We start from the raw sequence: 16,750 nt of genomic DNA, 5'->3' as shown, positions 1-16,750 counted from the left end.
TGCCTGCACCCCATTGGACTTACCTGTGTGGGTTAAATCCGGGTTATTTGACAACCTATGGCGGTGATGGTTCTGCTCAGGCAGAGCAGTGCTGATGCTCCTCATAAAGCTGTCGCTGCTGTGAAGGTTCTAGGTGACATCACAAATCCCTATGGTTACATACACAACAAAGCTGGGTTGTTGTTGTTTACACTCTGCAAGGCCTGTGGAAGTGAGTGACATCATAGCACTGTAGTTCTGAGGGTTCTAGATGGATGCAACAATCTCCTGTTGCTTCTATGAAGGCCATAATAGACGACATCACCAAACAGCTCCATAGTCACATACACAGCAAAGGAGAGATGTTGTTTACACCTAGTGATGTCAGTGGTATTGAGTGACATCACAGCACAGTGCTAAGGCTCCTGGGCCTGGACACAGCAGCGGCTGCAATATCTCAACGGAGAATACGTTTATATATATGTGTGTGTGTGCGCGTATATATATATATATATATATATATATATATATATATATATATATATATATATATATTTCTCCGCCGAAATCACTTTTAAACCCATTTCCACCTTTTTTTCCCTTCTCTTCCTCTTACTTTTTTTTCACGTTTTTTTACGTTTTTCTCCTTTTCGCCTCTTTTCTGGGCGTATTATTCTTCTTTTTCTTCTTTTTTTTCGTCTAATGCATACCCCATCAGTGCAGCAATGCTTATTCAATACCGCCAGCAGATGGAGACACTGGGGGATAATTTTCTAAGGATTTATACTGATTTTTCCTGTCTGAATTGTTACGCCTAGCGCTCCGGGTCCCCGCTCCTCCCCGGAGCGCTCACGGCGCCTTTCTCCCTGCAGCTCCCCGGTCAGCGCTGACCGGGAGCGCTGCCCTGTCATGGCCGTTGGGGATGCGATTCGCACAGCGGGACGCGCCCGCTCGCGAATCGCATCCCAGGTCACTTACCCGTTCCCGTCTCCTGCGGTCATGTGCTGGCGCGCGCGGCTCCGCTCTCTAGGGCGCGCGCGCGCCAGCTCCCTGAGACTTAAAGGGCCAGTGCACCAATGATTGGTGCCTGGCCCAATTAGCTTAATTGGTTCCCATCTGTTTCCTGGCTATATCTAGTCTCCTCCCTTGCACTTCCTGGCCGGATCTTGTTGCCCTAGAGCCTAGTGAAAGCGTTTTTGTGTGTTTATACCCTGTGTACCAGAACTTTGCTATCTCCCCTGACTACGAACCTTGCCGCCTGCCCCCGACCTTCTGCTACGTCCGACTTTGCTTCTGCCTACTCCCTTGTACCTCGCCTATCTTCAGCAGCCAGAGAGGTTGAGCCGTTGCTAGGGGATACGACCTGGTCACTACCGCCGCAGCAAGACCATCCCGCTTTGCGGCGGGCTCTGGTGAAAACCAGTAGTGACTTAGAACCGATCCTCTAGCACGGTCCACGCCAATCCCTCTCTGGCACAGAGGATCCACTACCTGCCAGCCGGCATCGTGACAGTAGATCCGGCCATGGATCCCGCTGAGGAATCCCTCCTTCCTTTCCCGGTGTCCTCATCCCAGGGGAGGCAGTTACCCGATAAAGAGAAGGGGAGACCTAAGGGGGGGGGTACTGTTACGCCTAGCGCTCCGGGTCCCCGCTCCTCCCCGGAGCGCTCACGGCGCCTTTCTCCCTGCAGCTCCCCGGTCAGCGCTGACCGGGAGCGCTGCCCTGTCATGGCCGTTGGGGATGCGATTCGCACAGCGGGACGCGCCCGCTCGCGAATCGCATCCCAGGTCACTTACCCGTTCCCGTCTCCTGCGGTCATGTGCTGGCGCGCGCGGCTCCGCTCTCTAGGGCGCGCGCGCGCCAGCTCCCTGAGACTTAAAGGGCCAGTGCACCAATGATTGGTGCCTGGCCCAATTAGCTTAATTGGTTCCCATCTGTTTCCTGGCTATATCTAGTCTCCTCCCTTGCACTTCCTGGCCGGATCTTGTTGCCCTAGAGCCTAGTGAAAGCGTTTTTGTGTGTTTATACCCTGTGTACCAGAACTTTGCTATCTCCCCTGACTACGAACCTTGCCGCCTGCCCCCGACCTTCTGCTACGTCCGACTTTGCTTCTGCCTACTCCCTTGTACCTCGCCTATCTTCAGCAGCCAGAGAGGTTGAGCCGTTGCTAGGGGATACGACCTGGTCACTACCGCCGCAGCAAGACCATCCCGCTTTGCGGCGGGCTCTGGTGAAAACCAGTAGTGACTTAGAACCGATCCTCTAGCACGGTCCACGCCAATCCCTCTCTGGCACAGAGGATCCACTACCTGCCAGCCGGCATCGTGACATGAATTTGTCGCACAGAAAGTTGCAGGCCAAATATGTGTGACATTTCTGCGACTTTAGCTTCTAGAGCATTTTTACAACATTATACATAGGTGCTGAATACATAAAAAGCGACTGTTCAGCGACAGACAAGTCGCATCGGCTGAAAGTAGGCCAGAATGTCAGTCCATGTTGGAGCAGGTTTAGATACAGTCTAAAGTATAGATCTCAAAGTCTGTGCACAGAATTTAGCAAGGGCCTCGCACCTTCTGATGCATCAGGTAGGTGCACAATAGCATAGCCTAACCCTCTGTACTTTGGTCTATATTGATGCGGGACATAGACAGCCAGCTGATGACCAATCCATTAGTGCAATGGATGGCTGGAAGCATTTGTCTTTGCCTTTGCAATACCACAGAAGCAATGCATGGTCAATGTACAGCAATGACACACCTGTGTGAACAGCCAGGAGACCCCCCCCATGTTATGTTACATAGTTACATAGTTAGTACGGTCGAAAAAAGACATATGTCCATCAAGTTCAACCAGGGAATTAAGGGGTAGGGGTGTGGCGCGATATTGGGGAAGGGATGAGATTTTATATTTCTTCATAAGCATTAATCTTATTTTGTCAATTAGGAACATTCAGCACCCACCCGCTATCAAGGCAGCTGCCTATCATGTCATGCCCTACCTGCACAGGTGTGCTGGCTACTCAAATGATCCAATTAAGGAGGCCATTTAGTCAGCAGCAGCAGAAGTCCTGTGCCTGGACGCTCCAACAGCGGCCAGACACAAGCAGAAGCAGAAGCAGCAGAAGCAGCAGCAGCACCACCTTTTGTTTTTTGGCTGCAGCAGCAGCAGCAAGGCCCACAGGGCTGGCTAGCTGGCTAGCCAGCAAGCAGGTAGCAATGAAAGTAGGAATCTTTCTTTTTAACCCTGTAAGGGGGTGGTGCACTGTACCCGAAGATACTGCCATATCGGGTCAATGCATAGGGCGACGGAAGCAAGCTTCGAAATTGGCCCCCGTTCTCAAAAATCCATTTAATATATGGTCCCCAGATAGGGGACGTATCAGATATTAAACTGATAAGAACAGATACTACACTTGATCTTAGCCAAAAGGCCGAGAAGCGATAACCGTGAAAGGGGCGGGCCCAACAAGGTCCCCTTCATGGGCACTATCACTGCTTGCTGTCAGGGAGGCTGCCAGACAATTTTCCATGCACACTCTGGGCTGGGGGGCAGTCAACCACCAGTACACACAGCAGAACCTAAACCCATACCATTATTGCTAAGCAGCAAGACAGGGGCCCATTGCACTCCCACGGGGCCTTTTTAAATGCAATCCATAACCCGGATTTGCCAGGAACCCTTCTTACTCCTCCTACTTGCATGTGACACTGGGCTTAGGATCTGCATAGGAAACACACACACAAGCACACACCTACCTTTGTTGCCTGCAGATGCCTCCTTGGCTGTCCCCAAACGGTATCAAACCAACACCCACGGGAAGCTGTAAGCATAGAGGACATGCCTGCACCCCATTGGACTTACCTGTGTGGGTTAAATCCGGGTTATTTGACAACCTATGGCGGTGATGGTTCTGCTCAGGCAGAGCAGTGCTGATGCTCCTCATAAAGCTGTCGCTGCTGTGAAGGTTCTAGGTGACATCACAAATCCCTATGGTTACATACACAACAAAGCTGGGTTGTTGTTGTTTACACTCTGCAAGGCCTGTGGAAGTGAGTGACATCATAGCACTGTAGTTCTGAGGGTTCTAGATGGATGCAACAATCTCCTGTTGCTTCTATGAAGGCCATAATAGACGACATCACCAAACAGCTCCATAGTCACATACACAGCAAAGGAGAGATGTTGTTTACACCTAGTGATGTCAGTGGTATTGAGTGACATCACAGCACAGTGCTAAGGCTCCTGGGCCTGGACACAGCAGCGGCTGCAATATCTCAACGGAGAATACGTTTATATATATGTGTGTGTGTGCGCGTATATATATATATATATATATATATATATATATATATATATATTTCTCCGCCGAAATCACTTTTAAACCCATTTCCACCTTTTTTTCCCTTCTCTTCCTCTTACTTTTTTTTCACGTTTTTTTACGTTTTTCTCCTTTTCGCCTCTTTTCTGGGCGTATTATTCTTCTTTTTCTTCTTTTTTTTCGTCTAATGCATACCCCATCAGTGCAGCAATGCTTATTCAATACCGCCAGCAGATGGAGACACTGGGGGATAATTTTCTAAGGATTTATACTGATTTTTCCTGTCTGAATTTGTCGCACAGAAAGTTGCAGGCCAAATATGTGTGACATTTCTGCGACTTTAGCTTCTAGAGCATTTTTACAACATTATACATAGGTGCTGAATACATAAAAAAAGACTGTTCAGCGACAGACAAGTCGCATCGGCTGAAAGTAGGCCAGAATGTCAGTCCATGTTGGAGCAGGTTTAGATACAGTCTAAAGTATAGATCTCAAAGTCTGTGCACAGAATTTAGCAAGGGCCTCGCACCTTCTGATGCATCAGGTAGGTGCACAATAGCATAGCCTAACCCTCTGTACTTTGGTCTATATTGATGCGGGACATAGACAGCCAGCTGATGACCAATCCATTAGTGCAATGGATGGCTGGAAGCATTTGTCTTTGCCTTTGCAATACCACAGAAGCAATGCATGGTCAATGTACAGCAATGACACACCTGTGTGAACAGCCAGGAGACCCCCCCCCATGTTATGTTACATAGTTACATAGTTAGTACGGTCGAAAAAAGACATATGTCCATCAAGTTCAACCAGGGAATTAAGGGGTAGGGGTGTGGCGCGATATTGGGGAAGGGATGAGATTTTATATTTCTTCATAAGCATTAATCTTATTTTGTCAATTAGGAACATTCAGCACCCACCCGCTATCAAGGCAGCTGCCTATCATGTCATGCCCTACCTGCACAGGTGTGCTGGCTACTCAAATGATCCAATTAAGGAGGCCATTTAGTCAGCAGCAGCAGAAGTCCTGTGCCTGGACGCTCCAACAGCGGCCAGACACAAGCAGAAGCAGAAGCAGCAGAAGCAGCAGCAGCACCACCTTTTGTTTTTTGGCTGCAGCAGCAGCAGCAAGGCCCACAGGGCTGGCTAGCTGGCTAGCCAGCAAGCAGGTAGCAATGAAAGTAGGAATCTTTCTTTTTAACCCTGTAAGGGGGTGGTGCACTGTACCCGAAGATACTGCCATATCGGGTCAATGCATAGGGCGACGGAAGCAAGCTTCGAAATCGGCCCCCGTTCTCAAAAATCCATTTAATATATGGTCCCCAGATAGGGGACGTATCGAATATTAAACTGATAAGAACAGATACTACACTTGATCTTAGCCAAAAGGCCGAGAAGCGATAACCGTGAAAGGGGCGGGCCCAACAAGGTCCCCTTCATGGGCACTATCACTGCTTGCTGTCAGGGAGGCTGCCAGACAATTTTCCATGCACACTCTGGGCTGGGGGGCAGTCAACCACCAGTACACACAGCAGAACCTAAACCCATACCATTATTGCTAAGCAGCAAGACAGGGGCCCATTGCACTCCCACGGGGCCTTTTTAAATGCAATCCATAACCCGGATTTGCCAGGAACCCTTCTTACTCCTCCTACTTGCATGTGACACTGGGCTTAGGATCTGCATAGGAAACACACACACAAGCACACACCTACCTTTGTTGCCTGCAGATGCCTCCTTGGCTGTCCCCAAACGGTATCAAACCAACACCCACGGGAAGCTGTAAGCATAGAGGACATGCCTGCACCCCATTGGACTTACCTGTGTGGGTTAAATCCGGGTTATTTGACAACCTATGGCGGTGATGGTTCTGCTCAGGCAGAGCAGTGCTGATGCTCCTCATAAAGCTGTCGCTGCTGTGAAGGTTCTAGGTGACATCACAAATCCCTATGGTTACATACACAACAAAGCTGGGTTGTTGTTGTTTACACTCTGCAAGGCCTGTGGAAGTGAGTGACATCATAGCACTGTAGTTCTGAGGGTTCTAGATGGATGCAACAATCTCCTGTTGCTTCTATGAAGGCCATAATAGACGACATCACCAAACAGCTCCATAGTCACATACACAGCAAAGGAGAGATGTTGTTTACACCTAGTGATGTCAGTGGTATTGAGTGACATCACAGCACAGTGCTAAGGCTCCTGGGCCTGGACACAGCAGCGGCTGCAATATCTCAACGGAGAATACGTTTATATATATGTGTGTGTGTGCGCGTATATATATATATATATATATATATATATATATATATATATATATATTTCTCCGCCGAAATCACTTTTAAACCCATTTCCACCTTTTTTTCCCTTCTCTTCCTCTTACTTTTTTTTCACGTTTTTTTACGTTTTTCTCCTTTTCGCCTCTTTTCTGGGCGTATTATTCTTCTTTTTCTTCTTTTTTTTCGTCTAATGCATACCCCATCAGTGCAGCAATGCTTATTCAATACCGCCAGCAGATGGAGACACTGGGGGATAATTTTCTAAGGATTTATACTGATTTTTCCTGTCTGAATTTGTCGCACAGAAAGTTGCAGGCCAAATATGTGTGACATTTCTGCGACTTTAGCTTCTAGAGCATTTTTACAACATTATACATAGGTGCTGAATACATAAAAAAAGACTGTTCAGCGACAGACAAGTCGCATCGGCTGAAAGTAGGCCAGAATGTCAGTCCATGTTGGAGCAGGTTTAGATACAGTCTAAAGTATAGATCTCAAAGTCTGTGCACAGAATTTAGCAAGGGCCTCGCACCTTCTGATGCATCAGGTAGGTGCACAATAGCATAGCCTAACCCTCTGTACTTTGGTCTATATTGATGCGGGACATAGACAGCCAGCTGATGACCAATCCATTAGTGCAATGGATGGCTGGAAGCATTTGTCTTTGCCTTTGCAATACCACAGAAGCAATGCATGGTCAATGTACAGCAATGACACACCTGTGTGAACAGCCAGGAGACCCCCCCCATGTTATGTTACATAGTTACATAGTTAGTACGGTCGAAAAAGACATATGTCCATCAAGTTCAACCAGGGAATTAAGGGGTAGGGGTGTGGCGCGATATTGGGGAAGGGATGAGATTTTATATTTCTTCATAAGCATTAATCTTATTTTGTCAATTAGGAACATTCAGCACCCACCCGCTATCAAGGCAGCTGCCTATCATGTCATGCCCTACCTGCACAGGTGTGCTGGCTACTCAAATGATCCAATTAAGGAGGCCATTTAGTCAGCAGCAGCAGAAGTCCTGTGCCTGGACGCTCCAACAGCGGCCAGACACAAGCAGAAGCAGAAGCAGCAGAAGCAGCAGCAGCACCACCTTTTGTTTTTTGGCTGCAGCAGCAGCAGCAAGGCCCACAGGGCTGGCTAGCTGGCTAGCCAGCAAGCAGGTAGCAATGAAAGTAGGAATCTTTCTTTTTAACCCTGTAAGGGGGTGGTGCACTGTACCCGAAGATACTGCCATATCGGGTCAATGCATAGGGCGACGGAAGCAAGCTTCGAAATCGGCCCCCGTTCTCAAAAATCCATTTAATATATGGTCCCCAGATAGGGGACGTATCAGATATTAAACTGATAAGAACAGATACTACACTTGATCTTAGCCAAAAGGCCGAGAAGCGATAACCGTGAAAGGGGCGGGCCCAACAAGGTCCCCTTCATGGGCACTATCACTGCTTGCTGTCAGGGAGGCTGCCAGACAATTTTCCATGCACACTCTGGGCTGGGGGGCAGTCAACCACCAGTACACACAGCAGAACCTAAACCCATACCATTATTGCTAAGCAGCAAGACAGGGGCCCATTGCACTCCCACGGGGCCTTTTTAAATGCAATCCATAACCCGGATTTGCCAGGAACCCTTCTTACTCCTCCTACTTGCATGTGACACTGGGCTTAGGATCTGCATAGGAAACACACACACAAGCACACACCTACCTTTGTTGCCTGCAGATGCCTCCTTGGCTGTCCCCAAACGGTATCAAACCAACACCCACGGGAAGCTGTAAGCATAGAGGACATGCCTGCACCCCATTGGACTTACCTGTGTGGGTTAAATCCGGGTTATTTGACAACCTATGGCGGTGATGGTTCTGCTCAGGCAGAGCAGTGCTGATGCTCCTCATAAAGCTGTCGCTGCTGTGAAGGTTCTAGGTGACATCACAAATCCCTATGGTTACATACACAACAAAGCTGGGTTGTTGTTGTTTACACTCTGCAAGGCCTGTGGAAGTGAGTGACATCATAGCACTGTAGTTCTGAGGGTTCTAGATGGATGCAACAATCTCCTGTTGCTTCTATGAAGGCCATAATAGACGACATCACCAAACAGCTCCATAGTCACATACACAGCAAAGGAGAGATGTTGTTTACACCTAGTGATGTCAGTGGTATTGAGTGACATCACAGCACAGTGCTAAGGCTCCTGGGCCTGGACACAGCAGCGGCTGCAATATCTCAACGGAGAATACGTTTATATATATGTGTGTGTGTGCGCGTATATATATATATATATATATATATATATATATATATATATATATTTCTCCGCCGAAATCACTTTTAAACCCATTTCCACCTTTTTTTCCCTTCTCTTCCTCTTACTTTTTTTTCACGTTTTTTTACGTTTTTCTCCTTTTCGCCTCTTTTCTGGGCGTATTATTCTTCTTTTTCTTCTTTTTTTTCGTCTAATGCATACCCCATCAGTGCAGCAATGCTTATTCAATACCGCCAGCAGATGGAGACACTGGGGGATAATTTTCTAAGGATTTATACTGATTTTTCCTGTCTGAATTTGTCGCACAGAAAGTTGCAGGCCAAATATGTGTGACATTTCTGCGACTTTAGCTTCTAGAGCATTTTTACAACATTATACATAGGTGCTGAATACATAAAAAGCGACTGTTCAGCGACAGACAAGTCGCATCGGCTGAAAGTAGGCCAGAATGTCAGTCCATGTTGGAGCAGGTTTAGATACAGTCTAAAGTATAGATCTCAAAGTCTGTGCACAGAATTTAGCAAGGGCCTCGCACCTTCTGATGCATCAGGTAGGTGCACAATAGCATAGCCTAACCCTCTGTACTTTGGTCTATATTGATGCGGGACATAGACAGCCAGCTGATGACCAATCCATTAGTGCAATGGATGGCTGGAAGCATTTGTCTTTGCCTTTGCAATACCACAGAAGCAATGCATGGTCAATGTACAGCAATGACACACCTGTGTGAACAGCCAGGAGACCCCCCCCATGTTATGTTACATAGTTACATAGTTAGTACGGTCGAAAAAAGACATATGTCCATCAAGTTCAACCAGGGAATTAAGGGGTAGGGGTGTGGCGCGATATTGGGGAAGGGATGAGATTTTATATTTCTTCATAAGCATTAATCTTATTTTGTCAATTAGGAACATTCAGCACCCACCCGCTATCAAGGCAGCTGCCTATCATGTCATGCCCTACCTGCACAGGTGTGCTGGCTACTCAAATGATCCAATTAAGGAGGCCATTTAGTCAGCAGCAGCAGAAGTCCTGTGCCTGGATGCTCCAACAGCGGCCAGACACAAGCAGAAGCAGAAGCAGCAGAAGCAGCAGCAGCACCACCTTTTGTTTTTTGGCTGCAGCAGCAGCAGCAAGGCCCACAGGGCTGGCTAGCTGGCTAGCCAGCAAGCAGGTAGCAATGAAAGTAGGAATCTTTCTTTTTAACCCTGTAAGGGGGTGGTGCACTGTACCCGAAGATACTGCCATATCGGGTCAATGCATAGGGCGACGGAAGCAAGCTTCGAAATCGGCCCCCGTTCTCAAAAATCCATTTAATATATGGTCCCCAGATAGGGGACGTATCAGATATTAAACTGATAAGAACAGATACTACACTTGATCTTAGCCAAAAGGCCGAGAAGCGATAACCGTGAAAGGGGCGGGCCCAACAAGGTCCCCTTCATGGGCACTATCACTGCTTGCTGTCAGGGAGGCTGCCAGACAATTTTCCATGCACACTCTGGGCTGGGGGGCAGTCAACCACCAGTACACACAGCAGAACCTAAACCCATACCATTATTGCTAAGCAGCAAGACAGGGGCCCATTGCACTCCCACGGGGCCTTTTTAAATGCAATCCATAACCCGGATTTGCCAGGAACCCTTCTTACTCCTCCTACTTGCATGTGACACTGGGCTTAGGATCTGCATAGGAAACACACACACAAGCACACACCTACCTTTGTTGCCTGCAGATGCCTCCTTGGCTGTCCCCAAACGGTATCAAACCAACACCCACGGGAAGCTGTAAGCATAGAGGACATGCCTGCACCCCATTGGACTTACCTGTGTGGGTTAAATCCGGGTTATTTGACAACCTATGGCGGTGATGGTTCTGCTCAGGCAGAGCAGTGCTGATGCTCCTCATAAAGCTGTCGCTGCTGTGAAGGTTCTAGGTGACATCACAAATCCCTATGGTTACATACACAACAAAGCTGGGTTGTTGTTGTTTACACTCTGCAAGGCCTGTGGAAGTGAGTGACATCATAGCACTGTAGTTCTGAGGGTTCTAGATGGATGCAACAATCTCCTGTTGCTTCTATGAAGGCCATAATAGACGACATCACCAAACAGCTCCATAGTCACATACACAGCAAAGGAGAGATGTTGTTTACACCTAGTGATGTCAGTGGTATTGAGTGACATCACAGCACAGTGCTAAGGCTCCTGGGCCTGGACACAGCAGCGGCTGCAATATCTCAACGGAGAATACGTTTATATATATGTGTGTGTGTGCGCGTATATATATATATATATATATATATATATATATATATATATATATTCTCCGCCGAAATCACTTTTAAACCCATTTCCACCTTTTTTTCCCTTCTCTTCCTCTTACTTTTTTTTCACGTTTTTTTACGTTTTTCTCCTTTTCGCCTCTTTTCTGGGCGTATTATTCTTCTTTTTCTTCTTTTTTTTCGTCTAATGCATACCCCATCAGTGCAGCAATGCTTATTCACTACCGCCAGCAGATGGAGACACTGGGGGATAATTTTCTAAGGATTTATACTGATTTTTCCTGTCTGAATTTGTCGCACAGAAAGTTGCAGGCCAAATATGTGTGACATTTCTGCGACTTTAGCTTCTAGAGCATTTTTACAACATTATACATAGGTGCTGAATACATAAAAAGCGACTGTTCAGCGACAGACAAGTCGCATCGGCTGAAAGTAGGCCAGAATGTCAGTCCATGTTGGAGCAGGTTTAGATACAGTCTAAAGTATAGATCTCAAAGTCTGTGCACAGAATTTAGCAAGGGCCTCGCACCTTCTGATGCATCAGGTAGGTGCACAATAGCATAGCCTAACCCTCTGTACTTTGGTCTATATTGATGCGGGACATAGACAGCCAGCTGATGACCAATCCATTAGTGCAATGGATGGCTGGAAGCATTTGTCTTTGCCTTTGCAATACCACAGAAGCAATGCATGGTCAATGTACAGCAATGACACACCTGTGTGAACAGCCAGGAGACCCCCCCCATGTTATGTTACATAGTTACATAGTTAGTACGGTCGAAAAAAGACATATGTCCATCAAGTTCAACCAGGGAATTAAGGGGTAGGGGTGTGGCGCGATATTGGGGAAGGGATGAGATTTTATATTTCTTCATAAGCATTAATCTTATTTTGTCAATTAGGAACATTCAGCACCCACCCGCTATCAAGGCAGCTGCCTATCATGTCATGCCCTACCTGCACAGGTGTGCTGGCTACTCAAATGATCCAATTAAGGAGGCCATTTAGTCAGCAGCAGCAGAAGTCCTGTGCCTGGACGCTCCAACAGCGGCCAGACACAAGCAGAAGCAGAAGAAGCAGCAGCAGCACCACCTTTTGTTTTTTGGCTGCAGCAGCAGCAGCAAGGCCCACAGGGCTGGCTAGCTGGCTAGCCAGCAAGCAGGTAGCAATGAAAGTAGGAATCTTTCTTTTTAACCCTGTAAGGGGGTGGTGCACTGTACCCGAAGATACTGCCATATCGGGTCAATGCATAGGGCGACGGAAGCAAGCTTCGAAATCGGCCCCCGTTCTCAAAAATCCATTTAATATATGGTCCCCAGATAGGGGACGTATCAGATATTAAACTGATAAGAACAGATACTACACTTGATCTTAGCCAAAAGGCCGAGAAGCGATAACCGTGAAAGGGGCGGGCCCAACAAGGTCCCCTTCATGGGCACTATCACTGCTTGCTGTCAGGGAGGCTGCCAGACAATTTTCCATGCACACTCTGGGCTGGGGGGCAGTCAACCACCAGTACACACAGCAGAACCTAAACCCATACCATTATTGCTAAGCAGCAAGACAGGGGCCCATTGCACTCCCACGGGGCCTTTTTAAATGCAATCCATAACCCGGATTTGCCAGGAACCCTTCTTACTCCTCCTACTTGCATGTGACACTGGGCTTAGGATCTGCATAGGAAACACACACACAAGCACACACCTACCTTTGTTGCCTGCAGATGCCTCCTTGGCTGTCCCCAAACGGTATCAAACCAACACCCACGGGAAGCTGTAAGCATAGAGGACATGCCTGCACCCCATTGGACTTACCTGTGTGGGTTAAATCCGGGTTATTTGACAACCTATGGCGGTGATGGTTCTGCTCAGGCAGAGCAGTGCTGATGCTCCTCATAAAGCTGTCGCTGCTGTGAAGGTTCTAGGTGACATCACAAATCCCTATGGTTACATACACAACAAAGCTGGGTTGTTGTTGTTTACACTCTGCAAGGCCTGTGGAAGTGAGTGACATCATAGCACTGTAGTTCTGAGGGTTCTAGATGGATGCAACAATCTCCTGTTGCTTCTATGAAGGCCATAATAGACGACATCACCAAACAGCTCCATAGTCACATACACAGCAAAGGAGAGATGTTGTTTACACCTAGTGATGTCAGTGGTATTGAGTGACATCACAGCACAGTGCTAAGGCTCCTGGGCCTGGACACAGCAGCGGCTGCAATATCTCAACGGAGAATACGTTTATATATATGTGTGTGTGTGCGCGTATATATATATATATATATATATATATATATATATATATATATATATTTCTCCGCCGAAATCACTTTTAAACCCATTTCCACCTTTTTTTCCCTTCTCTTCCTCTTACTTTTTTTTCACGTTTTTTTACGTTTTTCTCCTTTTCGCCTCTTTTCTGGGCGTATTATTCTTCTTTTTCTTCTTTTTTTTCGTCTAATGCATACCCCATCAGTGCAGCAATGCTTATTCAATACCGCCAGCAGATGGAGACACTGGGGGATAATTTTCTAAGGATTTATACTGATTTTTCCTGTCTGAATTTGTCGCACAGAAAGTTGCAGGCCAAATATGTGTGACATTTCTGCGACTTTAGCTTCTAGAGCATTTTTACAACATTATACATAGGTGCTGAATACATAAAAAGCGACTGTTCAGCGACAGACAAGTCGCATCGGCTGAAAGTAGGCCAGAATGTCAGTCCATGTTGGAGCAGGTTTAGATACAGTCTAAAGTATAGATCTCAAAGTCTGTGCACAGAATTTAGCAAGGGCCTCGCACCTTCTGATGCATCAGGTAGGTGCACAATAGCATAGCCTAACCCTCTGTACTTTGGTCTATATTGATGCGGGACATAGACAGCCAGCTGATGACCAATCCATTAGTGCAATGGATGGCTGGAAGCATTTGTCTTTGCCTTTGCAATACCACAGAAGCAATGCATGGTCAATGTACAGCAATGACACACCTGTGTGAACAGCCAGGAGACCCCCCCCCATGTTATGTTACATAGTTACATAGTTAGTACGGTCGAAAAAAGACATATGTCCATCAAGTTCAACCAGGGAATTAAGGGGTAGGGGTGTGGCGCGATATTGGGGAAGGGATGAGATTTTATATTTCTTCATAAGCATTAATCTTATTTTGTCAATTAGGAACATTCAGCACCCACCCGCTATCAAGGCAGCTGCCTATCATGTCATGCCCTACCTGCACAGGTGTGCTGGCTACTCAAATGATCCAATTAAGGAGGCCATTTAGTCAGCAGCAGCAGAAGTCCTGTGCCTGGACGCTCCAACAGCGGCCAGACACAAGCAGAAGCAGAAGCAGCAGAAGCAGCAGCAGCACCACCTTTTGTTTTTTGGCTGCAGCAGCAGCAGCAAGGCCCACAGGGCTGGCTAGCTGGCTAGCCAGCAAGCAGGTAGCAATGAAAGTAGGAATCTTTCTTTTTAACCCTGTAAGGGGGTGGTGCACTGTACCCGAAGATACTGCCATATCGGGTCAATGCATAGGGCGACGGAAGCAAGCTTCGAAATCGGCCCCCGTTCTCAAAAATCCATTTAATATATGGTCCCCAGATAGGGGACGTATCAGATATTAAACTGATAAGAACAGATACTACACTTGATCTTAGCCAAAAGGCCGAGAAGCGATAACCGTGAAAGGGGCGGGCCCAACAAGGTCCCCTTCATGGGCACTATCACTGCTTGCTGTCAGGGAGGCTGCCAGACAATTTTCCATGCACACTCTGGGCTGGGGGGCAGTCAACCACCAGTACACACAGCAGAACCTAAACCCATACCATTATTGCTAAGCAGCAAGACAGGGGCCCATTGCACTCCCACGGGGCCTTTTTAAATGCAATCCATAACCCGGATTTGCCAGGAACCCTTCTTACTCCTCCTACTTGCATGTGACACTGGGCTTAGGATCTGCATAGGAAACACACACACAAGCACACACCTACCTTTGTTGCCTGCAGATGCCTCCTTGGCTGTCCCCAAACGGTATCAAACCAACACCCACGGGAAGCTGTAAGCATAGAGGACATGCCTGCACCCCATTGGACTTACCTGTGTGGGTTAAATCCGGGTTATTTGACAACCTATGGCGGTGATGGTTCTGCTCAGGCAGAGCAGTGCTGATGCTCCTCATAAAGCTGTCGCTGCTGTGAAGGTTCTAGGTGACATCACAAATCCCTATGGTTACATACACAACAAAGCTGGGTTGTTGTTGTTTACACTCTGCAAGGCCTGTGGAAGTGAGTGACATCATAGCACTGTAGTTCTGAGGGTTCTAGATGGATGCAACAATCTCCTGTTGCTTCTATGAAGGCCATAATAGACGACATCACCAAACAGCTCCATAGTCACATACACAGCAAAGGAGAGATGTTGTTTACACCTAGTGATGTCAGTGGTATTGAGTGACATCACAGCACAGTGCTAAGGCTCCTGGGCCTGGACACAGCAGCGGCTGCAATATCTCAACGGAGAATACGTTTATATATATGTGTGTGTGTGCGCGTATATATATATATATATATATATATATATATATATATATATATATATCTCCGCCGAAATCACTTTTAAACCCATTTCCACCTTTTTTTCCCTTCTCTTCCTCTTACTTTTTTTTCACGTTTTTTTACGTTTTTCTCCTTTTCGCCTCTTTTCTGGGCGTATTATTCTTCTTTTTCTTCTTTTTTTTCGTCTAATGCATACCCCATCAGTGCAGCAATGCTTATTCAATACCGCCAGCAGATGGAGACACTGGGGGATAATTTTCTAAGGATTTATACTGATTTTTCCTGTCTGAATTTGTCGCACAGAAAGTTGCAGGCCAAATATGTGTGACATTTCTGCGACTTTAGCTTCTAGAGCATTTTTACAACATTATACATAGGTGCTGAATACATAAAAAGCGACTGTTCAGCGACAGACAAGTCGCATCGGCTGAAAGTAGGCCAGAATGTCAGTCCATGTTGGAGCAGGTTTAGATACAGTCTAAAGTATAGATCTCATAGTCTGTGCACAGAATTTAGCAAGGGCCTCGCACCTTCTGATGCATCAGGTAGGTGCACAATAGCATAGCCTAACCCTCTGTACTTTGGTCTATATTGATGCGGGACATAGACAGCCAGCTGATGACCAATCCATTAGTGCAATGGATGGCTGGAAGCATTTGTCTTTGCCTTTGCAATACCACAGAAGCAATGCATGGTCAATGTACAGCAATGACACACCTGTGTGAACAGCCAGGAGACCCCCCCCATGTTATGTTACATAGTTACATAGTTAGTACGGTCGAAAAAAGACATATGTCCATCAAGTTCAACCAGGGAATTAAGGGGTAGGGGTGTGGCGCGATATTGGGGAAGGGATGAGATTTTATATTTCTTCATAAGCATTAATCTTATTTTGTCAATTAGGAACATTCAGCACCCACCCGCTATCAAGGCAGCTGCCTATCATGTCATGCCCTACCTGCACAGGTGTGCTGGCTACTCAAATGATCCAATTAAGGAGGCCATTTAGTCAGCAGCAGCAGAAGTCCTGTGCCTGGACGCTCCAACAGCGGCCAGA

The 16,750-nt window shown here is 46.9% G+C and overlaps 6 non-coding genes across 6 annotated transcripts; all 6 read right to left on the bottom strand.

Annotated features, from left to right (window-relative positions):
* Positions 1–3,234: 3,234 nt before the first annotated feature.
* Positions 3,235–3,425, bottom strand: LOC130330997 (U2 spliceosomal RNA). Its single transcript, XR_008873988.1, has one exon. It is a non-coding gene; the product is annotated as a U2 spliceosomal RNA (small nuclear RNA).
* Positions 3,426–5,512: 2,087 nt separating this feature from the next.
* LOC130330998 (U2 spliceosomal RNA) lies at positions 5,513–5,703 on the bottom strand. The gene has a single exon (XR_008873989.1). It is a non-coding gene; the product is annotated as a U2 spliceosomal RNA (small nuclear RNA).
* Positions 5,704–7,792: 2,089 nt separating this feature from the next.
* On the bottom strand, positions 7,793–7,983 carry LOC130331003 (U2 spliceosomal RNA). The gene has a single exon (XR_008873993.1). It is a non-coding gene; the product is annotated as a U2 spliceosomal RNA (small nuclear RNA).
* A 2,088-nt stretch (positions 7,984–10,071) lies between these two features.
* Positions 10,072–10,262, bottom strand: LOC130331002 (U2 spliceosomal RNA). Its single transcript, XR_008873992.1, has one exon. It is a non-coding gene; the product is annotated as a U2 spliceosomal RNA (small nuclear RNA).
* Positions 10,263–12,343: 2,081 nt separating this feature from the next.
* On the bottom strand, positions 12,344–12,534 carry LOC130331001 (U2 spliceosomal RNA). Its single transcript, XR_008873991.1, has one exon. It is a non-coding gene; the product is annotated as a U2 spliceosomal RNA (small nuclear RNA).
* A 2,091-nt stretch (positions 12,535–14,625) lies between these two features.
* On the bottom strand, positions 14,626–14,816 carry LOC130330999 (U2 spliceosomal RNA). Its single transcript, XR_008873990.1, has one exon. It is a non-coding gene; the product is annotated as a U2 spliceosomal RNA (small nuclear RNA).
* Positions 14,817–16,750: the final 1,934 nt, after the last annotated feature.

The sequence above is a fragment of the Hyla sarda genome, unplaced genomic scaffold (genome assembly GCF_029499605.1).
Source record: "Hyla sarda isolate aHylSar1 unplaced genomic scaffold, aHylSar1.hap1 scaffold_3448, whole genome shotgun sequence".
Taxonomy (NCBI): Eukaryota; Metazoa; Chordata; class Amphibia; order Anura; family Hylidae; genus Hyla; species Hyla sarda.
This window is presented reverse-complemented; position numbering and strand designations above follow the sequence as displayed.